Below are 6849 nucleotides of genomic sequence, written 5' to 3'. Positions count from 1 at the left end.
TTTTGGGTCCTTCATATATAAAGATTATGTCATCTGTGAATAGGGATAGTTTGATTTCTTCTTTGCCAATGTGGATCCCTTTATGCCCTCCTCTTACATTATTGCTATGGCTAGGGATTGCACAACACTATGTTGAATAGAAGTGGGAGAGTTGGCATCCTTGTCTTGTTCATGAGTTTAGGGAGAATGGTTGTAGTTTCTCCCCATTTAATATGATATTAGCAGTTGGTCTGTTTTATATGGCTTTTAATGTTTTGAAGAATGTTCCCTTTATTCTTATTATCTCCAGGGATTTTAACATGTATGGGTGTTGTATTTTGTCAAAGACTTTTTGGGCATCGGCTAGGATGATGATGTGGTCTTGGTCATAGTTCTGTTGATGTGGTGAGTTATGTTTATTGATTTATGGATGTTGAACCAGCCCTGTGTCTCTGGGATGAAGCCTACTTGATCATGATGTATAATATTCTTGATCAGTTTCTGGAATCTGTTAGCTAATATTTTATTGAGGAGCTTTGCGTCTGTGTTCATTAATGATATTGGTCAGTAGTTCTCTTTTTTTGTTGGGTCTTTGCCTGGTTTGGGGATGACTATAATATTACCTTCATAGAATGAGTTTGGGATTTCTCCTTCTGTTTCTATTTCACGGAAGAGTTTCAGGAGTATTGGTATTAGCTCCTCACTAAAGGTTTTATAGAATTCGTTGGTGACTCCATCTGTGCCTGGGCTTTTCTTTGTTGGGAGGCTCTTGATTACCCCCTGTATTTTGCTGTAAGTTATTGGTTTATTTAGTTGATTTATTTCTTCTTGGTTCAGTTTGGGGAGTTTATACTTCTCTAAGAATTGATCCATTTCTGTAAAATTATTGTTTTTTAGTGAGAAGAGGTTCTGGAAATGGTTCTTATGATTGTTTGAATATCGTGTGTATTTGTTGTAATTTTTCCGGTGGAGTCCCTGATTTTACGGATATGAATCTCTTCTCTTCCTTTTTTTGTAAGTCTTGCGAGGGGTCTGTCAATTTTATTTATTTTCTCAAAGAACCAGTCTTATTTATTTGTTGAATGATCTTTCTATTTTCAATCAGATTTATCTCTTCTTTAATCTTTGTGATCTCTCTCCTCCTAGTCATTTTGGATTCAGTCATTTCTTGTTTCTCCAGTTGTTTTAGTTTCATTGTGAGGTTATTTACCTGCACTGCTTCCATTCTTTTAATGTGAGTGCTGAGGGCAATGATCTTGCCCCTCAATACTGCTTTAGTTGTATCCCATAGGTTCCTTTGTGATGTATTTTAATTGTCATTGTGGCTTATGAATTCGTTCATTTCATCCTTAATTTTGTCTGTGGTCCAAGTGTTAGATAACAGTGAGGGGTTTAGCCTCCAAGAATGTGTATAGCCTCTGTGGTAACCATTGTTATTGAGGGTTACCTTTATTCCACTGTGGTTAGATATAATACATGGGATGATGTCAACACTTTTGTATTTGCTGAGGTCCTTTGTGTGGGCTATGACATGGTCTATTTTGGAGTATGATCCATGGGCTGCTGAGAAGAAGGTGTATTGTGTCTCTGTAGGGTGGAAGATTCTGTATAGATCTGTCAGATCCATTTGGGATATGGTGTTACTTAGGTCCTCAGCTCCCTTGCTAATCCTCTGGGTGTTGTATCTGTCTCTTGGAGAGAGTGGGGTATTAAAGTCACCCACCATGATTGTGTTTGGATCTGTCTTCTTCTGTAGTTCTGTGAGAATTTGCTTGACATATGTAGGGCCTCCTTTGTTCGGTGAACATACATTTATCACCATGACATCTTGGGTCTGGATTTTTCCTTTTATTAAAATGTAGTGTTCTTCTTTGTCTTTTTGAGTTGATTTTAATGAGAAGTGCAGCTTGTCTGAGATCAGGATGGCTACTCCTGCTGTTTTGGTAGGTGCGTTTGCTTGGAAGATCTTGCTCCATCCTTTCATTCAGAGCCTGTTTTTATCCCTTGCTGTAAGATGGGTCTCTTGTAGACAACAGATGGCAACTTTTTGTTTGAAGATCCACTCTGCCATTCTGCTCCTCTTTATCAGAGTGTTTATACCATTTATATTCAAAGAGACCAAGGATAAGAGTGTTTTTCCCCCTTCCATTTTTCTGTTAGGCTGTTTTTCCTTTTTTTTTTCTTGTCTTTAGTGAGCTGCTCTTTCTGTTGGGGTCTGCCTATAGTAATTTCTTTCTGTTTCTGTCCGTGTGTACTGTACGATTTCTGTTGGGTGGGGTTCCCTTGTTAGAATTCGCTGTAGGGCTGTTTTTTTACTCACATACTCCTTTAGACCCTCTTTGCTATGGGAAGATCTGTTTTTTTCCCTCGAATATGAACTCTAACTTTGCTGGATATCTTATTCTTGTTTGGCAATTGTTGGCCTGTAAGACTTGGATGGTGTTCTTCCACTCTCTTTGCACATGGTAGGTTTGTGTGGAGAAGTCTGCTGTTATTCGGATCCTTTTCCAATTGTAATAAATTTCTTTTCTGTGGCTGAATTCAAGATTTGCTCTTTATTCTTGAGATCTGTAGTGTTGATTATTATGTGCCTGGGCGAGGATTTTCTAGGGTCTGGTCTCCTAAGCATTTTATAGGCTTTGGTTACCTGGGTGAGGTCCCTTGTGAGATTGGGGAAGTTTTCTGCAATCACTTTATTGAAAATATGTTGAAGCCTTCTGGCTCTGGTATTTGGCTCCTTCTTCTATTCCAATTATGCGCAGATTATATCTCTTGTCTTTGTCCACTAACTCCTGAATTAGTCTGCTCTGGAGCTTTACTGTTTCTTGGAGTGTGGTAATTTTCTGGTCCTTGTCGGCTGCATCATCATCCAAGAGAGAGACTCTGGCTTCAATATGGTCAATTCTTTGTGCTGTGGATTCAAGAGTGGAGTTTATGGGTGTCAGGGAGCTATTTATAACCATAAATAGCCAGATCAGCTCTGATCATAGAAATTTCTTCCTTTAAAGAGCTGTATTTTAAATCTATTTTTGTTCATGCATTTTGCTTCTTAGGATGTTAAGGTCTTCTTTAATGGAGGTTTGCCTTGTATCCATTTTTTATTCCATTTCTTTCTTGGATTTCTGAAGGTCCTTCGAGACTTCCATTCTAAACTCCTGGAATTGCTTTCTGATTTTGTTCCCGAGGCTTTCTATCATTTCTGCTATCATAGCCTGAGTTGCTTTTTTATTCTCCACCTCCTCTTCGGTCGTACTGCTTTTTGGAGCTGGCGAGTTGACTTGCCCTTTCATGTAATTTTAATATTTCTTTGTGATTTGTGCATCTTGAGATCTGTAGGTGGTTTCCTTGGGTTGGCTTTGTGCTGCTTCCCACTGGTCCGTCAGTGGGAGACTTGTTTGTGTACTGGCTCTGGGTTTGAGTTTGGCTGTTGAACTTTACTGCCCAATGGGAGAGTGTGACAGTCTCAGTTGTTGCTGGGTGGTCACCCTCACTGCACTTGGGGGTGGGTAGGTTCTGTGTCTTTCTCTGAGGGATAGTGTCCTGCCGGTGTATTGTACTGACCCTAGCGTGGCCCTGGTGGGGGTTTTCAGGTCGCTGGTTCAGCGTGGCATGGAGGCTTTTCTCTTCTTGGTTCTTTTTTCCACTCAGTACCTTGATCAGAGGAGCTAACCTCTGAGATTGAGATTTGCCGGTGAGAGGAGTCTTGCCCCCCTGTGTGGATTGCTCCTGGGGCCAGTGTTGTTGTTAAGGGACGGCCCACCCACCTGTGTGAAATAAACCTATCAGAGTGGGTGCTGCCGCGGGGGGCCCTGCCCACCTGTGTGGAGTGCACCTACCAGAGCGGGCGCTGCCGCTGGTGGTCCTGCCCACCTGTGCGGAGTGAGTCTATCAGAGCGGACGTTGCCGCTAGGGGGTCCTGTTCACCTGTGCAAAGTGTGCCTATCAGAGCAGGTGTTGCAGCTTGCCTGCTTGTATGCTCCCGCAGAGGGTTGGGTGGGTGGTCCTCCTGCTGGAGGGCTAGCACGCTGGCCCACGCTGGCCCTCAGGGGGGCATTTGCATGTGCACTGTAGTGCTTCCTCTGGGGACCTGCTGACCTGAGCTGTTAGAGGGTGCTTGTGCCCTCTAGCGAGTTTGCTGTGGGGGCAGTATGTGTGAGCCCTAGCAGGGCCAAGTGTCCAGGCATGGGTTGGTGCCTACAGACTCTGCGCCTCAGCTGCAAAGGGGTGTGTGTGTTCGGGCCCAGGTGTCCCTGCTGGGCTGGTATTGCCCACCAGCGAGCCCGTGACTGCTGTTCAAAAAGTCCGTGAGGACCAGGTGCTTGAGGTGGGGCTTCCAATGCCCACCAGTCCCTGGGCCCCTGTGGGGGAGAGGTTGGGACTGGTGTGGCCTGGCTCAGGCTCCTCTGCTGCCTTGGCGCTGCTCTGCCCCTGCTTCCTCCTGTGTCCTCCCAGAGTCTGTAGGGACCTTTTGCTGCCTGATTTGTGGCTCCCTTGTTTTCTTGGGGGAAGGAGGGGGAAGGAGGGAGTTCTAGCTTCTTTGTAGTTTTTGGGTCTCTGCTAGAGCTGGTTTCCTATGGGGCGAGTAATGGGGAACTTACTGGTCCTGGATTGTGTGAGCGTCCTGCGATGCCATGGGCTTTTCGGGCAGTGGTGCTGGTATGCGGTGATTGGTCGTTTGGTGGTGGTGGCCCTGGCTCTACCCTTCTGCACTGCCTGGTTCCCCTGCTGCTTACATCTGATCCCAGCTGTTTGATCCCACAGCTTTGGTCCCTCACTGCTGGAATCTGTCTTGGTTGGTCTGCACTCAGGCCGGGGTCCATGGAGCTCCAGCTGTCTGGACTCTGCATTCCTGGCATGACTTTTCAGCAATTGGTTTACTGGCGCCAGATCCCCTTTCCCAGCCTGGCCCTCTTCAGGAGGGTGGAGGGGGTTACCCCGGAGATTTTCACGATCCATACAGGTTATAGGCTCTTCTTTTTTTGTTCTTTTTTATTTCCTGAGTTTCTCTTTTGCTTCTGTTTGTTGTGTTTGCTGGATTCTTGATGGGGTGTTGGGTGCTGGAGTTCCCAGCTCGCTATTCAGTTGGAGCGAGTTGGGGTACCTCCCTACTGTGACAGCGCCATCTTCCCTCTCTACAGTTACTTTCTTAAAAGAGTGAAAATTGGCTGGGGATATGGCCTAGTGGCAAGAGTGCTTGCCTCATATACATGAGGCCCTGGTTTCAATTCCCCAGCACCACATATACAGAAAATGGCCAGAAGTGGTGCTGTGGCTCAAGTGGCAGAGTGCTTGCCTTGAGCAAAAAGAAGCCAGGGACAGTGCTCAGGCCCTGAGTCCAAACCCCAGGAGTGGCCAAAAAAAAAAAAGAAAAAAAAAAGAGTGAAAATTATGCATAAATTTCTTCTCATAGCTGTTATTTCCGTGCTCATTTTCTCACTCACATTAAAAGAATGGAATCAGAACAAGTAAATAACCTCATGATGCAGCTAAAACATCTGGAGAAACAAGAAAAAAAGTTGAATCTAAAACAACCAGGTCTTCGACTCCCTTGCTAATCCTCTGTGTGTTGGATCTGTCTCTTGGAGTATTTCAAAGTCTCCGGTGTGGACAGATTCAGGCTTCCCACCTGGGGCTTTGGGGGACGCTGGCCTAAGGTGTCTCCTGGCCACTTTGTTGGATGCTGCTCCACCTCTACTAACTCCTGTGTCCTCCCAGGAGCTGTAGGGTCCTAGAGCCACAAGATATGGTGCTCTTTTGTTCCCTCTGGAGGAGGGAGCTCTAGCTACTTTGTCCCCTAGTGATGAGCTCTACATCAGGTTTTAGGTCTCTGCCAGAGCTGACCTCCCGTTTGAGCGGGAGGGGGCAATGGGGAATTTACTGGTCCTGGATTGTATGTGTGTTCTGCACTGCTGTGGGCTTTTTAGGGCTGAAGTGTGGCAATCAATGATTTGGCGGTGGCAGTCCTGGTTCTCCTTGTCTGCGGTGCCTAGTTACCCTACTGTTGTCTTGCCCCGGTCGTTTGGTCCCACAATGCCAGGCCTGCGCTGCCATCTGTCTCGGTCATCTGCATGCAATCTGGGGCCCATGGAGCTCCTGCTGTCTGGTCTCTGCACTCACTGTTGCACTTTTCTGCTGTTACTTTTTGGTTGCTGATAGTCTGCAGTCCTGTTTATTAGCATCGAGGCAGCTTTCCCAGCCTGGCCCTTTTTGTTGGGTATGCTGGTCTCTTGATGGGGCATTGTTAACTATTTGGTTGGAGCGAGTTGGGGTGCCTCCCTATTGTGATGGCACCATATTCTCTCTCCTAATTTTACCTTTTCTATTGTCACCTGACTGTTAATTTCCCAAGCACCCCACAAGGTAGATAGGTACAATTGGGAACTTAGACAGACAGGGTCGGGGAAAATGATACAAGACAGGGCATGGCTGACTCATCAGATGGTACAGTTCAATGTCTTGACATGTGCTCCTGTGGTCCCTTGCCATTCTTACAGCCCCTTTTATACGTGTCCAAACACTAATGACCCTCAGTGTGCCAAATAGGGATGTGAACCATTGCCACCTGACTGGGAAACCAACCGTGATCCCTTCATACTGGTTGAAAGGCATCCCCATCCCTCCTGGGGGAAGCGTGCATGTTGGCTGACTAGTGACCTCCTCAGGGGCAATCATTTTATAGACAATGAGAGAAGGCTATGCACACATGTCTTCATCAAAATCAAAGACCAAAGGGATCTTTTATGGCCGAACCTGGGGATTGAGATATTATGAGAATGGTCAAGACCAAGCTGGTGTTTCACCTTACAGAAAGTGAGAGTAAAAGGCCCCCCTCACCCAATAGGACCTTCCCTCTGACCCCAACTTTCCCAA

This window comes from Perognathus longimembris, unplaced genomic scaffold (genome assembly GCF_023159225.1).
Source record: "Perognathus longimembris pacificus isolate PPM17 unplaced genomic scaffold, ASM2315922v1 HiC_scaffold_104, whole genome shotgun sequence".
In the NCBI taxonomy this organism is placed as follows: domain Eukaryota; kingdom Metazoa; phylum Chordata; class Mammalia; order Rodentia; family Heteromyidae; genus Perognathus; species Perognathus longimembris.
Note: the sequence above shows the minus strand (reverse complement) of the source record.